The 17,720-nt window shown below is 34.9% G+C and overlaps 1 long non-coding RNA gene across 1 annotated transcript; it reads right to left on the minus strand.

The window, feature by feature from the left end:
• Positions 1-2,844: 2,844 nt before the first annotated feature.
• LOC117330902 lies at positions 2,845-3,322 on the minus strand. The gene is made up of 3 exons (XR_004533416.1): positions 3,293-3,322; positions 3,024-3,089; positions 2,845-2,882 (listed from the first exon to the last, which is right to left on the minus strand). It is a non-coding gene; the product is annotated as an uncharacterized LOC117330902 (long non-coding RNA).
• Positions 3,323-17,720: the final 14,398 nt, after the last annotated feature.

The raw sequence follows: 17,720 nt of genomic DNA on the forward strand, positions 1-17,720 counted from the left end.
AGCTGAACTAAATATTACTGTACACTTGAATGATTCTGATGATTATGACAATTCAATTTGGAAACATGTAAAAAATATACAAAAACTCCAAAAGCTATATTCCAAATTTCCAGCAAATATGCTGACAAATTCCTATAATATCAGGACAGTGTCACATACCCAGAAGACCTTGCCAAATCCATGTCTTGATCAAAATCAATAAACAAATTTCTAGTATGGATTTTGGATTAATATCTTTAGCTAGAGCTAGGTAACATTACTTTATCGAACAGCTTGGCTTTATCACAGTCCAACCATGACAGGTAAACAAGTCCTAGTTCAAACAGACTGTGTTAACGAACTTTGTGTGTATAAGGTTAGAGACATGTAGATTAACGGTCAAAAAACTTTAAGATTGATGACTTTGGAAGTTGTTTATGTTTTGAAGGCTATGTTCACAACTTCTTATAATTTGTCCTCAAATGGCCTAATTTTATTAATTAAATGTTGAAACATAAAAAACAGCCAACCCAACCTTACAATATAAATTATTTATTTACATCATTACCAATCAGTTTTACCCAGCTTACCTTCCCTAGCATATAAGAATTAAATAAAAAAAAAGGGTATTGAAAAAGAGATTTAATTGACAGTATTCGCTCCAATATAAAACTTGATCATGTCAAAGGAAATGTGAGATAAAACTGATCACATTGCTGTGATGTCACACGAAATGTGATATGATACTGATCACATTGCTGTGATGTCACAGGAAATGTGAGATAACACTGATGACATTGCTGTGATGTCACAGGAAATGTGGGATAAAACTGATGACATTGCTATGATGTCAGGAAATGTGAGATGACACTGATGACATTGCTGTGATGTCACAGGAAATGTGGGATAAAACTGATGACATTGCTATGATGTCACAGGAAATGTGGGATAAAACTGATGACATTGCTGTGATGTCACAGGAAATGTGGGATAAAACGGATGACATTGCTATGATGTCAGGAAATGTGAGATAAAACTGATGACATTGCTGTGATGTCACAGGAAATGTGGGATAAAACTGATGACATTGCTTTGATGTCCCAGGAAATGTGGGATAAAACTGATGACATAACTCTGATGTCACAGGAAATGTGAGATAAAACTGATGACATAACTCTGATGTCACAGGAAATGTGAGATAAAACTGATGACATTGCTGTGATGTCGCAAGAAATGTGGGATAAAACTGATGACATTGCTATGATGTCAGGAAATGTGAGATGACACTGATGACATTGCTTTGATGTCACAGGAAATGTGGGATAAAACTGATCTCATTACTTGACCGTAACAAGATTACTGGGGTATGCTTAAATTGATGACATCATCCTATTGAGCACTGCAGTTTTGAGAATAAAGACATATGAGGTGTCCTTTCCTTTGGTAGAGAAATATACATTTGTCTTCTCCCTACAAGATAGGATTGTACATATGTAGTGTTAGAGAAAAATGTCTCCATCATAAAATCTTGTAAAATGTTTTCATTGTAGCCAAATTTATAATTGAGGGTCATCAGTAACCCTCAATTCCGTCCCCTTATTTGAGTAAATGGAGTGACCATTATTTTTATTGGGATATAATGATAGACACTATTGAACTTAATTTCTGTCTCCTTTAATGAATTGAAGACAGCAATACTCTCCTTTCAACGTTTGACCTTCACATTGTCATTAATGTACATTTAAACACCCATGACACTCAAATGGGTCTGACCACTGGTCACTATCAAACTGACCACTGCCAGAGGGTGAACCCTTGAAAGCTATGAATGGTTTTATTGTGTAATATTGAAATTACTGGGTTATCTAATACTGAAATCTGAAAATGTTTCATAATATTGTGTCTGGCATGTTTACTGTCACATATCAATTAATGTTTTACTTGGAACTCCAAGAAGCCATATTGATTATTTCAGATGACACACATATATCACCATTGTCGTTGTTACGGTAACGTTTGGATGTCTTCTGACTCACGATAATGTTTGCTCTTACAATGATGCATGCTGTGGATAAAATAGGGATTTTCGCTGTTAGTTGCAGCTTCGAGGAAAGAAAAAAATTATCTAATGTAATATCCTTTTTACAACAAAGGAAAAACAACAATATCTGTGACCTCAGACAAGGAGTCCATCGACGATCATTAGCCAAGTTGTTTATGCTTTTTATTGACTATATGACCATACAGAAGCAGATGTAGTCTATAAAAGATATGTCAACAATCCTTGGCCGTTTTCTGACCCTGTGTTTTTTTTTATATCGAGACCTTCACCTAGAAGCACTGTCAGATGTCAGTGCGGTATTGATGACCATTTCTGCTGTGCTGCTTTGTCCAGGGCTCCGTATAGAACATCTCCTACACATATCTAATAATACAGTGTCACTTTTCATTTACACACGATAAATTAAGCTGTTACTTTTCTTCCATTTATGGGAAATATATATTGACAAGCTAAATGGTTGATCTGTATCAGTGATATGAGGTTTTAAGGGTGTTCATTTCAGTACTTTGCAATCAAACACAATGGGACCTCGAGATCTGTTAAGTTGGTATCACAGATCTATGTGATCATATTTTGGAATCTTTCTAAATTATATGTTGAAAAATAATTTCCATATATTAACACAGATTTAAATGAACCTGGTATAATACATATACCAAAAGGGAACCTAGTTGTCTGGTATATACAGGTGTCCAGATTACAGTGGGACCTAGTTGTCTGGTTTATGAAGGTGTCCAGATTATACAGGGTTACATAGAAATGTATACAGTGGGACCTAGTTGTCTGGTTTATGAAGGTGTCAAGATTATACAGGGTTACATAGAAATGTATACAGTGGGACCTTGTTGTCTGGTTTATACAGGTGTCCAGATTGTACAGGGTTACATAGAATGTATATAGTGGGACCTAGTTGTCTGGTTTATACATGTATATACAGGTATCCAGATTATACAGGGTTACAAAGAAATGTATACAGTAGGACCTAGTTGTCTGGTTTATACAGGTGTCCAGATTATACAGGGTTACATAGAAATGTATACAGTGGGACCTAGTTGTCTGGTTTATGAAGGTGTCAAGATTATACAGGGTTACATAGAAATGTATACAGTGGGACCTAGTTGTCTGGTTTATACAGGTGTCCAGATTATACAGGGTTACATAGAAATGTATACAGTCACTGTGTGACCTAGTTGTCTGGTTTATACAGGTGTCCAGATTATACAGGGTTACATAGAATGTATATAGTGGGACCTAGTTGTCTGGTTTATACAGGTGTCCAGATTATACAGGGTTATATAGAAATGTATACAGTGGGACCTAGTTGTCTGGTTTATACAGGTGTCCAGATTATACAGGGTTACATAGAAATATATACAGTGGAACCTAGTTGTCTGGTTTATACAGGTGTCCAGATTAAACAGGGTTACATAAAAATGTACACAGTTAGACCTAGTTGTCTGGTTTATACAGGTGTCCAGATTATACAGGGTTACATAGAAATGTATACAGTGGAACCTAGTTGTCTGGTTTATACAGGTGTCCAGATTATACAGGGTTACATAGAAATGTATACAGTTGGACCTAGTTGTCTGGTTTATACAGGTGTCCAGATTATACAGGGTTACATAGAAATGTATATAGTGGGACCTAGTTGTCTGGTTTATACAGGTGTCCAGATTATACAGGGTTACATAGAAATGTATACAGTGGGGCCTAGTTGTCTGGTTTATACAGGTGTCCAGATTATACAGGGTTACATAGAAATGTATACAGTTGGACCTAATTGTCTGGTTTATACAGGTGTCCAGATTATACAGGGTTACAAAGAAATGTATACAGTGGGACCTAGTTGTCTGGTTTATACAGGTGTCCAGATTATACAGGGTTACATAGAAATGTATACAGTGGGACCTAGTTGTCTGGTTTAAGGAGGTGTCCATATTATACGGCGTTACATAGAAATGTATACAGTGGGACCTTGTTGTCTGGTTTATACAGGTGTCCAGATTATACAGGGTTACATAGAAATGTATACAGTTGGACATAGTTGTCTGGTTTATACAGGTGTCCAGATTACAGTAGGACCTAGTTGTCTGGTTTATACAGGTGTCCAGATTATACAGGGTTACATAGAAATGTATACAGTGGTACCTAGTTGGATGTCTGATTTATGGAGATCTATGTTAAACTGTCCTATTTTAGAAATTTGATTTAGATAAAGCTGAATAGGTTACATTGCCAGTTGTGTGGAATTTCCCTGATATCTAGTGTCTACTATGACATTTCTAGACAAAACGTTGTCGTGCTGTCTTCTTTAAATTCAATAATAGTTTATCATGTTGTTAACTTCTTGTTTTCGGTGACTGAAAAATTAAGATTCTTTGATAACTTGTGATTTCTCTTAAATATTTTAACAATGGAATACCTATAATGAGATTAGCATTTATAGATATAAAACCTAGGAAGCTGCGTGTGTAACAATTGCAGTTACGACGACTCAGAATCATTATAAGATCACATTCTAAAAAAAAAGTTTGTGTGCGCAAGATGGAGAAGCAGTGGAAGCATGTTTTTAGCTGCAGTGGCTGACAATGAATGAGCTGAGGATGAATCATGTCTTTAATAAGGCTGTTTAGAGATGCAGGGGAGCTTGATCCAGGTCTCCAGATCCCAGCTGTAAGGATAGAAATGAAAATATTCTCTTGTAGCTGGCTTTTTTTTTTTTTTTCTATTTCTGTAAAAAAATTAATCCTGGCATAAGTTTTAAGTTACAGAAATCAAGGATATGGACAGTCTTAGATAATTTATTTTTAACATACAGTCAGATATTGATTTATGTTTTTTACAGAAAATTTGTAATAGAATTTCTCTAGAACAGTGATGATACTGTAAATTTGATATTAAAAAGTATCTTTTATTGTCATGATATTGACAAAAATTGTGAATCTCAATGTGACAGAAAATTATAATTTTTTAATATAGATGTATCTGTACTAACACTTGATCATCAAATACTTTTGTTCTGATGCAGCTGTTCGTTCTTTAACTTTATTTACTGATATATGATTAAATAAAAAATGCAAAATTAATGCAAAATCTATCGCCATTTTGACATAAAAATTTGTGAAATGTAACAAATTTTGACATGCATTTCTGATGAGACAATTGTCATGAGTAAAACTTTTTTGAGACTTGTTATGTTATAGAAAGGGGACATTGTATTTCCTGGTGTCATTCAATCAGCCATATAATATTGGTTATGTCAATTTGTTAATTTCATGCAGGTGTGTCATTCATTGCATTACGATACATGCATTACATAACATTTATTACAACATAAAACACAATATGCTCAATGTGAAAGTATTTAAGTTTAGTGAGGAGTACCTTTATTTACATATAATTAAATTGATAGACATTTTTATTTACATATAATTAAATTGATAGACATTTCTCAAACCACTTTTGACGTATATGTCTTAATTTTTTTTTTTTTCATTTGATATCGAATGCTGGCTTGCATTTTTTTTGTCAGGAGGTATGATAAAAAGCTTCTTGCTGGAGATAGAAAAGTCTCTTGTCTACAGCTTGCAAATTGCTTGAGGTAAACCGTAGGGTGTTATGTACTGTAGTTCAGCAGTCAAGGCTATTTCTTACTTGCATTTTACCATATTTCTCATGTAAAATGCCCCGGAGGCCAGCATATAACTATGATTCAGTTCAAAAGATTTTTACTGTCGGCTTATCATCAGACCTGAAATTATTATTATAACACAGCGGAAAGGGTATGCATTAAAAATTGATTAACAAAATTTATTGGTTGTCAATGCCAAAACAATTTTTATCGTAAAACTGGACATTTATTTTTCACGTTAATATTGTAGATTGGATCCTGTGACTTTAAAGGGGCATTCCTTCATTTGAATAAAGTTTAGGTCATCAAAATCAAACTTACTGGAAATATGTATTTTTTCCAACAAGTAAAAGTTATAAATTTTACACACTAATAAAGCAGTTTTACTCTCAAGACAAACCAAAGTTCTTCAAGTATTATGTCCTGAAAATTCTTAATTCGACCTGAAGTATTACTAATTACCACAAAGACATACTGTATTTGAGTACGATAAGCGTTTTTCTTGAACGTTTCGGCATTAATTACGTTACATGTAGGCACAAATATTCATAAAATCATCGTTCAGACATAGATTTCATAAATAGAAATTGTGGATGTTTCTGATGTCCGAAAGAAGGAATGCACCTTTAAGCACAGATTAAATTGATTTTATTTGTTAGTAAGATTATTTGGAGATTAAAGGAATTAAATTCATCCTTTATCGTCCTTTAGGTTAAGGTTCATCAAGTTAGTTTCATTCATTCATGAATACAGATACATGAAATGCTGCAAGCTAAGTCATGACTTATGCTGACCTTTGGTCATGGGTCAAGGTCAGGTTACACAGTACAGTGTAGCTTTATAGCCCTAGGGAAAGACCCTTAGGTTTGTGTAGTAGTTTGGTGGCTTTAGTCGTGACTGACTGGTTTTACCTCAAAAAGTCTTATATATCTAGGTCATTTCAGGATGGTCATAAAATCTAGTTATTAAAGATATGAAATTTTATTTAGAAATTGATTGATAAAAAAATTCAATTTTGATTTTAAATTTAACAGCATCAATTATGAGATTTTAAATTACAAACAAATAAAAACATTATACTTCATAAGTGAGAATGAAATAAATATGTAAAACTGAAAAATTATATGTTTGGCTTCACAAGATCTCGTGATAAATTTTACTGACCTATATATGTATATAACAACGCAGTTTTAGGAGAGTTTCTATTTCCTTGTAGCCAGCTGTGTAATATTTCCTTATTTGGGTGTATACTTCAGTTCCTAAGTGATATATGCTGTAATATATAAAATACTGCGGAGTGTCGCTATGTGTATGTGGGTCTGCATACAAAACTGTCTGTGATCAGGAAACTTACATTCATATTAATGTTTTGCAGAAATCCCTTAGGTGCACACTCTCAAAATAACATGTATGAACAGGTCATCAAGTTATTGGTGTGTCATGAAAAGTCTAGAAATTTATCTAAGGACTTTAAATGCTGTGTTAAAATTTTTTATCACATATCAGGCATTTTATTTTGTTTAAGCTAGAAATTTGAAAAAGGAAGAATAAATGAAAATTGTGTTGATTTTTATACGTATTTAGCAAATACTTTAAAAAGTCCCTAAAAAGTCTAGCAAATACTTTTAGAATAGTCTAGACTATCAATTTTGACAAAAATGGCCTTTTGAATATCCAAGAGCTGTTTTCACATTTCTGTTTATAGCTTTTGTAAGAGACCTTGTGGTTCCTTGAAATCTTAAACATCAGAGAGTAATTAAGGTCTAATATTTCATTTTTCGTACTGTTTATAGCTAATAATTTAATAAACATTATTTTCTTTCTCCATAACCACAAGGCCAATAAATGTATTTTTGTCAGAGAATATATACATTGTAGATACATTTCCTATCTTTATCTTAATGGGCATTTTCCAAGAGAGTGACTTTGTGGATATTTCTTGGTCAAAATATGTGGATAATTTTTGTTAACGAATTTAGATATCAACGGCAATTTATTTGTGAATAATGACTTTACCAGGACTTCGTGGGAACCCCTTGATATTAAAGATTTGAGGATAAAAACCCATTGGCTATGGAACCTGCCAGACATCTGTTGGAGCTGACTTGACAAAGTGACCACTGTCCAGTAGATACAGGAGATGGTCAGTGACACACTATTTATTGTCAGTAATATGCTATTTTCTGCTGTATAACCATAGAATAGGTATATATACATGTGACACAAAGCCAAACAGCCCATTTATACATCAGATGGCTTGTCAGTGTGGCAATGGCTATCTACGAGGGTCATTAAACTCCTTACTTGACCAGCTGCCCCATAGATAAGAACATGTATGAAGGCCACTATCGGTAATTAAATGCAGGTATGAGGGCCTTAAACTTGTATACTGTATTCATACAACACAGAAATAGTACACAAAGCATTGTATTCCATATTCATAACTCTGATAAATTGTATACACCGATAAAATGTGTACCATAATCGTAAGGGACCTGGTAGGATTTTTCCTTGTCCTTCAGGGATCTCCTCTCACAGTCTTCAGCAGATCTCTTTGTAACTTGCATTGGTAGACTATCTCATCATGACGCATGGTTTAATTTTGTTGTGTCCTGATTCAACTTTTATTTTGAAGAGTTATTGCCCTTTTATTCTTCTGAATATAGTCAAACCTTGTTATCTCGAACTGTGATATCTCAAAGACTCTGCTTAACACGAAGTAAAAATTCAGTCCCAACAGTAAAAATTCTACAATAAAATAAACACAGTTACATCCAATACTCGAGATATCACAAAGTTTTTCCCAAAGACTTCGAGATAGGAGGTTAGACTGTATTTTGATCTTGACAAGATTTTCACCATTTTTTTTTTTGCAATTTAGTAAGCTTTATAAACGTGTACACTGTAGTTGTGTATTTTGAAAAAGAGAGTTGTTGCCCTTTGTTTTTCAGAGAATTTGAAACTTGTTGGTTGTCAAGCTATCTCACTGACATATGATGAGTTTTCTTACATAAGATTTTGATTTCGATAAGTCTACTTGTTACAAGTTATGATAATTTAATCAATGGTTATATTGTATGATATAAACCTTTATATGAGTGATTGATTGGTTAAGCAAATGCTAATTGATTGATGAAGCAATAAATCATCTCCCAGTGAGACTTATTGACATTAAATCTTATGACAACTATATATATGACTGTTTGGTACAAAGTTCATATGGAAATGAAAAGTTGATCTCATTCTGTAAACGACTGTCTATGCCCTGAGTGGTACTTTCCAAATTTAGACCTGTTCATTAGATAGTACCTCTGTTTTAGGAAGGAGTGATAGCAGTAGACCTTTAGGCTATCTCCAAAGCTAGCTATCTCCTGACTTGATCACAAACCGTCAGGCTCCAAAAATAATGCTAGTTAAAAAAAAAAAACAGTGAAATTCTAACCCAGTTTTGTAGAACTAGGATTTAAGAAGTTGTTTTGATTCTAGTTTGAAGCTCACTTATATGTTTCTGTTAATGGCCATATGTTGTTAGTATGTAAATTTGGCTGTCATACTCTGCCTGAAGGGTTCATGTGTGATGTATTCGCTGTTTTATAAACCCCCGTCACCGGATGACGATGACAGTTACATTGGTGTACAAGCATTAGCCTACATTTCTTGCCAATGATGGATGCTGTCTTAAGGCATGTGGAATTAAGTAAGTTAATCCGTCACGACAAAAAAAATATTACCATTAAAGTGATAATGTTTCCTGAAGAATAAAATGTTATTTACAAACAGAGGAAGCTAATATATTCTCAGATTGTATAATGGTGATCTTATGATATAATACAGGTCGAATATGTTGTGAGTATGATGGTGTGACTAGATCATGATGGTGGGACTAGATGGTGGGACTAGATCTTGTTGGTGGGACTAGATCATGTTGGTGGGACTAGATCATGATGGTGGGACTAGATCATGTTGGTGGGACTAGATCTTGTTGGTTGGACTAGATCATGTTGGTGTGACTAAATGGTGTGACTAGATCATGATGGTGGGGCTAGATCATGTTTGTGGGACTAGATCATGATGGTGGGGCTAGATGGTGTGACTAGATCATGATGGTGGGGCTAGATCTTGTTGGTTGGACTAGATCTTGTTGGTTGGACTAGATCATGTTGGTGGGACTAGATCGTAATGGTGGGACTAGATCATGTTGGTGTGACTAGATCATGTTGGTGTGACTAGATCGTAATGGTGGGACTAGATGGTGTGACTAGATCATGATGGTGGGACTAGATCATGTTGGTGGGACTAGATCTTGTTGGTGTGACTAGATCATGTTGGTGTGACTAGATCATGTTGGTGGGACTAGATCATGATGGTGTGACTAGATCATGATGGTGGGACTAGATCATGTTGGTGTGACTAGATCATGTTGGTGGGACTAGATCATGTTGGTGTGACTAGATGGTGTGACTAGATCATGATGGTGGGACTAGATGGTGTGACTAGATAATGTTGGTGGGACTAGATCATGTTGGTGGGACTAGATCTTGTTGGTTGGACTAGATCATGTTGGTGTGACTAGATCATGTTGGTGGGACTAGATCATGATGGTGTGACTAGATCATGATGGTGGGACTAGATCATGTTGGTGTGACTAGATCATGTTGGTGGGACTAGATCATGTTGGTGTGACTAGATGGTGTGACTAGATCATGATGGTGGGACTAGATGGTGTGACTAGATAATGTTGGTGGGACTAGATCTTGTTGGTTGGACTAGATCATGTTGGTGTGACTAGATGGTGTGACTAGATCATGATGGTGGGACTAGATAATGTTGGTGGGACTAGATCTTGTTGGTTGGACTAGATCATGATGGTGTGACTAGATAATGTTGGTGGGACTAGATCTTGTTGGTTGGACTAGATCATGTTGGTGTGACTAGATGGTGTGACTAGATCTTGTTGGTTGGACTAGATCATGATGGTGTGACTAGATAATGTTGGTGGGACTAGATCTTGTTGGTTGGACTAGATCATGTTGGTGTGACTAGATGGTGTGACTAGATCATGATGGTGGGACTAGATCTTGTTGGTTGGACTAGATCATGATGGTGTGACTAGATAATGTTGGTGGGACTAGATCTTGTTGGTTGGACTAGATCATGTTGGTGTGACTAGATGGTGTGACTAGATCTTGTTGGTTGGACTAGATCATGATGGTGTGACTAGATAATGTTGGTTGGACTAGATCTTGTTGGTGTGACTAGATCATGATGGTGGGACTAGATCATGATGGTGGGACTAGATCATGTTGGTGTGACTAGATCATGTTTGTGGGACTAGATTATGATGGTGGGACTAGATCATGATGGTGGGACTAGATTATGTTGGTAGGACTAGATCATGATGGTGGGACTAGATCATGATGGTGTGACTAGATGGTGTTGGTGTGACTAGATCATGATGGTGGGACTAGATCATGATGGTGGGACTAGATCATGTTGGTGGGACTAGATGGTGTTGGTGGGACTAGATCATGATGGTGGGACTAGATCATGATGGTGTGACTAGATCATGAAGGTGGGACTAGATCATGTTGGTGTGACTAGATCACGATGGTGGGACTAGATCATGATGGTGTGACTAGATGGTGGGACTAGATCATGTTGGTGGGACTAGATCATGTTGGTGTGACTAGATCATGATGGTGTGACTAGATGGTCATGTTGGAACTAGATCATGTTGGTGTGACTAGATCATGAAGGTGGGACTAGATCATGTTGGTGTGACTAGATCATGTTGGTGTGACTAGATGGTGTTGGTGTGACTAGATCATGATGGTGGGACTAGATTATGATGGTGGAAGTAGATCATAATATTGGGACCAGCTTATGATGGTGGGACTATTTTGTAATATTTAATCATGATGGTGGGACTATTTTGTAATATTAAATCATGATGTTAGGACTTTTTGTAATATTTAATCATGATGGTAGGTCTGTTTTATGATCTTCGATCTTGATTGCTCCCTAGAGTTATCGAACTGATCACTTTGCTAAAATTTCATTAGTTCTACGAAAACAATGATTTTTTTCTGACATTTAAGATAATAGCTGATAAACGGTCTATATTCTGGTAAAGTGCCATTATTATACAGATTTTCTGTACTTTAAAGAAGATATACAATAAGGTTTATTTAAATTTGTCTGACTGTGTGAGACCCTAGACCACCCGGTGTAGGGGTACCGTCAGGTCGTACCGAGACAGCGTCAGTCCTATTGTAAACCTTATGACGTTATGTCATATCTTTTAGAAATCGGCTGGGTATATTCTAAATCTGGCCAGTTAGGACATGAATTGACTGACTAATGATACAACTGTAACGACTTGTATTTCATAGGAGTTTTAAAAATACATGTCAGAATGTGTGTGACTTAATTAACAGCTAGCTTACCTTTGATGTGGAGAATAATATTTTCTTTAACATGCAAATGTTGAAAATTGAAACTAGATATTCCTATGTATTTGTGAAATTGAGAGAAATTATTTGATAATTAATGACAGCAAAATGGAGATATCATAAATATACAATGGATTTAATTCTGTTTATTTAAAAATTATGAAACTAATTATGTATTTTACCCTAACAGTTTCTCGAGGAGGGGGGCGGGGGGGGGGGGGGGGGGTTACAATATTTTAATCATGGCAGTTGTTGGGTGGAGGATAACTAGATTTATATCTACAACTACCACCAAAAATCCAAAGAATTTTCAAGTGTTGAATTTTATATTTCATGTGGGTCATGATAAAAGTTAGGATATCTGTTTCCAAAAGATATATCATCCTGTACATTTCCTGATGGGAATGTAAGGGGATATGACAAGGTCAGAAAATAATGAATCAATTGTCATTAAAATTGACATGAGTGGCCTTATATTGTGTCACCATTTTGCATCGTTGCCAAAACTTATAAAGGTGTTCAATCAGTTATTTCAATGAAGGGTCAGCTTTATACAATGGACTGTATGTTGTAGTCTCTTGGCCGAGTATTACGTGAAGTTTGAAAAACTTGAAACTTTATTTTATTTCTCTTCACAGCCTTAGATGTACACAGAAAATCAATATGTACAAACAAAGCAGATTTGATGCATATGGAAGATAGCACGAATGTAGGCACTCCAGTGACTTTGTGATTAAGAATGGCTCAAATTAAATTTTGTTTCCAATTAACATATGAGTTTTAAATATTACAAAGTGGATCAGTTCTTAGAAAATTACTCTTAGTTGGAGCTTGTAATTTCTCCAATGTTTGAAAGAATCTTATAACTATTTTTTTTAATAAGAATACTGTATTCAATTTTCTGCTTGAAATGTTCCATTTACCGCAGAGAAATATTTTTTATAGATACAATTTATATGCTTAAATTCTCAAGTAAAAGCAGCATCAATTTATTGTTCAGAATTGCTTTGTAAATATTCTTACATTTATTTTTGTACAATCATGTTTATTCCAGTTTTAAAGGTTTTCCTTGAACCTGAGGGGCATACATACATAAGTGAATTTATCCATCGAGACGTTGGTCATTTTTGTGTTAAACGTAACACAATTGATTTACTCTTAACACTCTTAGACACAACACGAACCATATATTCATGATTAAGAAAATTTATAACTACATACATACATGTGTATGTATATTTCTTTCATGCATTATTTATTTCATGCATTACTTATTGCATATATATACATATCATTAATGCATATGACCCTATTACATTTGAAACGATCTGAAGATTTTTGTTGAATATTTTGTGTTCAGCTTGATTTAATCAAATATTTGTTTGAAAATATTCCCAAGTTAGATTTATTTTCTTATATGTGATCTTTGGACATGTAGGTCATATAATTCATGTTCTATACAGCATTTCCATTATTTACCTGTGTTAATTACATCATTATCAGGAACCAAAATTATACCAGTTCTTGCATGGTTGTTAACCACTAAACCCAGTGTTTATCTTGTTCATAATGTTGGCAGACTACCTTTGTTTAATCCTGGAGTATTTCAATAGGGAATGAAATAATCAGTCCACCAGTCGTTTGGCTCTTTACAAGCAATGTTATAAGCCTCTATATTGGATGTTTATAAATAGCTGCAATTACCATCAGTAAATAGGTGAACATTCACCAGAACCGGTTTAACAGGGTATATACTTGACACCCCTGTTAATGCAAATGGATTGATCTAAATGCCTGATTAGTTGAGTCCATTATACAGTTTGGGGTTTAGGTAGGTTTCATTGTTTGCTCAATTAACAGTGAATAAACAGGATTTCCTTTGTCTTTCAGGTATATGTACCCCAAAGCTTGACTGTTGTTATCCTATAATGAGGTTGTATGTTGTATCTACCTGTGAAAATCAGGTCAAGCTGTGTACATGGAGGCCTTTCAGAGGGTATGGTAGTACTCAATGGCCATAATACTTGGTGTGAATTATTTAACACCAGGTTGTCAATATTCGTATAACTACCTCTACAGGTAAATTGTCACAAATCAATAAAAATAGGGCGGATAGATTTTGTTCTGGATTGATTTTGATACATCTCTAAAGAATTAGGTCTGAAAGGCTGCTACCACAACAACCACCCTTTGCCATTAACTTCAAACAAAAAATTAATTGGCATTAAAAATAATTTTATAGTAAAATTAATGTTTCAATGAGTTTGTTAATTTATTTGTAACCTTCTTCCTCCATTTTCTGCTTCCTCATCCCCATTTTGTAGAGAATTGCTTGTCATATGAACTCTGAAAATAAGTCCTGACGTCACTTTCCAGTTGATCAAATCGGCACACACCCAAAACATGTAACATTCCTTGTTTGTGTATACAACTTGTTTTGGTATACCTCAGAATGATAGTTGAGATAAACAACAAATTAATTTTTTATAAATAATATTTGAAATGAATGGTTGTGAAAGTAAAAATGTTTGGATAAATAAACAATTTTAAGAGATGATAAGCAAGTTTATATCTATATATACAAAAAATATACATGTATACACAACAGACTCCGTTATACCAAGTATTATTATTTTTTAATTTTTATGAAAGCTGAATTTCAACTGAGCATTCGATAAATAGACAGTGTGACTGTATGTGATTGGAATAACAAACAAAAAATTGAAAAAAGGAATTAAAATAAAGATTTGATATACAGCTAACAAGGCACCAAACCACTGTTCAGTGGGTCAGATTGATGAAGCGCCACTTAACAAAACCACTGGTAATCCTATTAACAAGATTCTTCCATACAATTGGTCATATTAGCAAGGTCCATTTGTAACGGTCAAGAATAATATTCACTTTGTCCAAGCTAGTACAATAGCTAGGCAAAATGACAAATATTAATTAACTGTCCGACAGCTGGGCGCTTTGTTCAGTAGATCCCTCAACAAAACCGGGGTGCCAGAACCTGTTATCAGTATTACAGTAAATAAAACACGTAAAGTAAATTACAAACGTTCCGTGACATCTAGGATATATTGTGTGTAAGGTAGATCTATCTAGCCTGAATCCCGTGATTGTGTCGCTGTAGGTACTGCCTTTATCTAAGGTATAAGTTGACATAGGTTTCCAGCGAATTGTCAGCTGTCAAGCTGGGTAGAATGATGGTGGCGGCAGATAACTGTTATAATGAGAAACAGGATACCCTCAGGGCCCATTCTTCCATCGACAGATCACTGGGGTGGAAAGTTCAAAACAAATCCGGGTTTGGTGTGTTTACGTGTGAATCGACTCCATTGGTTCTCCAATAGCTTTAGTATGATATGATTTAATACAACACTTGTATTGTTCAAATTCCCAATAAAGGTGATTTAGGGGGTAGATGCATCATGTATAATATTGAATGAGTTTTAACAGGTTGACAATGTTTGTATATAGCATTATTGAAACATCATGCTATTATGTTAGAAGTGGTAAACGAAAATTAAACTTTCTCTTTCGACTATATTTCTCAAACATGAAAGAAAGGCTACCCAGTAAGTGAGAAGAAATTTCATTCCACACAGAGTGAAAAAGATTAAAGGTCAAGGTCATTGTGGCCTATTGTTTTCATACACTTTTTAATATAATACATGTAGGAAATTTTTTAATAAAACCAATTTTCAAATACAGAAAAAAAGAAACTTTATCACATTGTGGGTCAGAGGTCAAGGCTAAAAGTATTGAATTTGTTGTCTAAAGGCCAAGGCTACAGTAACCCATTGTGTCAAAATTGATTCTGAATTTTGAGTACATATTTTCCCCTCAGATCCAAACCTTTAAAACTTCACATAAATGTAGACCATATATAGTAACTTGGATGAGGAAACCAAATGATATTGGGTCAAAGGTCAAAGGTCAAAGATATGTATCATATCAATTTAAATTCTTAAAATTCTTATTATCCGGAAGTTTTATGCAGGTATAAGCAATTGTTTTCAAGCTACATTTGTCAAATTTGGCTCTGTACAGTCTATCTTTTGTACTGTTTGGGAGATACTCTGAATTGAAGTGATAGAAATCATCATAAGAATCATTAGATATTACACCCAGGCAGGGTTTTCCCGGACGCAGGTTTTCTGCGTCTAGGACGCAAAAAAATCACGAAGGACTCACAAAACAAATGTATTTGCATCCGTGGGACGCAATAATAAATAGACAAACGTCGCTAAAAAAATAACTTTTTGTCGGTATTGTGCCGTGTTCATTTCTCGCTGGTATCAATGGATGTTTTTACAAATCTAGGCCTGGTAATAGCTATAAATAGGTCATTTATGATCAGGGTAAATCCGAGTCTTCCGTGAGTTTGAAATGGTAAAAGTCTTAAGTTCGGCTAATTGAAGCGTCTAAAAAACTATGATGTAGACAAAGTTTGTAACCATGCAGCGAACGATCGGAAGTTTCTTTGTTGGCTGTAACGTTGACTGTTTTTACAATAGTCATTATTCAGTACACATGACAATTTCACAAAGTTAAAAAAATGGGACTCCTGAATTTCTGCTGGGACTCCCAGTTTTAAAATTGAGGAGTCCCTGGGACTCCCTAAAACAAAATGACAGGGAAAACCCTGCCCAGGTGATGTAAGTCTTTTTCATGTGGGTCCCTGTGTAATATCAAAATTCATCATTTCAAATTATGATATTTGCTACAGCTATTTCAAATTACTGCAATCTATTGTTGGTTATCATACATATCGACAGATAATTTGAACTGCAATCCTCTTCACCTGAAAAATCTTATCTTTAATTTTCTTCTTCGTTTTGGAAAAAGTTCAAATTGAAAATTTCCTGTAATTGATAATTGAGCTAATATGGTTTGATACAAGTGACTGTTAGAAATTCTCAGATGGAGATTTAGATGTGAAAGCCTCCAGGTGAAGCAGATTAAATCATAATCACAGATGCACTTGTTGCTGCCATTTTGGATTCAGACATTTAAGTAGTTTGGAGCCAAAGGCTGTTACACCATTACGAAAAACCTATTACCTAGTACAAACAGGGTTTCCAATCCAAACTACTTTACAGAAATTGAAGTCTGACGATGGGTCAGTAGATGTGTTCTTGATCTTCAAAATGTTTCAAGTTTTTTTGCCATTTTCAGTTGATTATCAACACAATTCAGCCAGTTAAATTTCAGTCAGACATAGAAAAAATTCAGCCAGTTAGATTTCAGTTGGGCAGTTTGACAAGACAGGTTGTTTGAATATGAATTCTTAAAGTATCGACAAGTCTAGTTACAACCAAAACGGTTGAATTGGCAGATAATTCAAACGTGGGTTCATAGAGCGTGGGCAAATCTTTAGATACATGCTGCCTATCCCATGATCCCAGTTGATCCAATATTACAGTTTACTTGTTAAAAACAATGCCAAGTAATCGTTTATGATAACCATGTTCGCAGCTTTAGAGAGAACAATGTTTGTTAATGTTCCCAATGTATAGCATTGTGAAATGCAAACATTTTGATGATCTCAGTCTATTGAGTTGAGACAATACTGTACATGTACTGA

Source organism: Pecten maximus, chromosome 7 (genome assembly GCF_902652985.1).
Source record: "Pecten maximus chromosome 7, xPecMax1.1, whole genome shotgun sequence".
Lineage (NCBI taxonomy): Eukaryota > Metazoa > Mollusca > Bivalvia > Pectinida > Pectinidae > Pecten > Pecten maximus.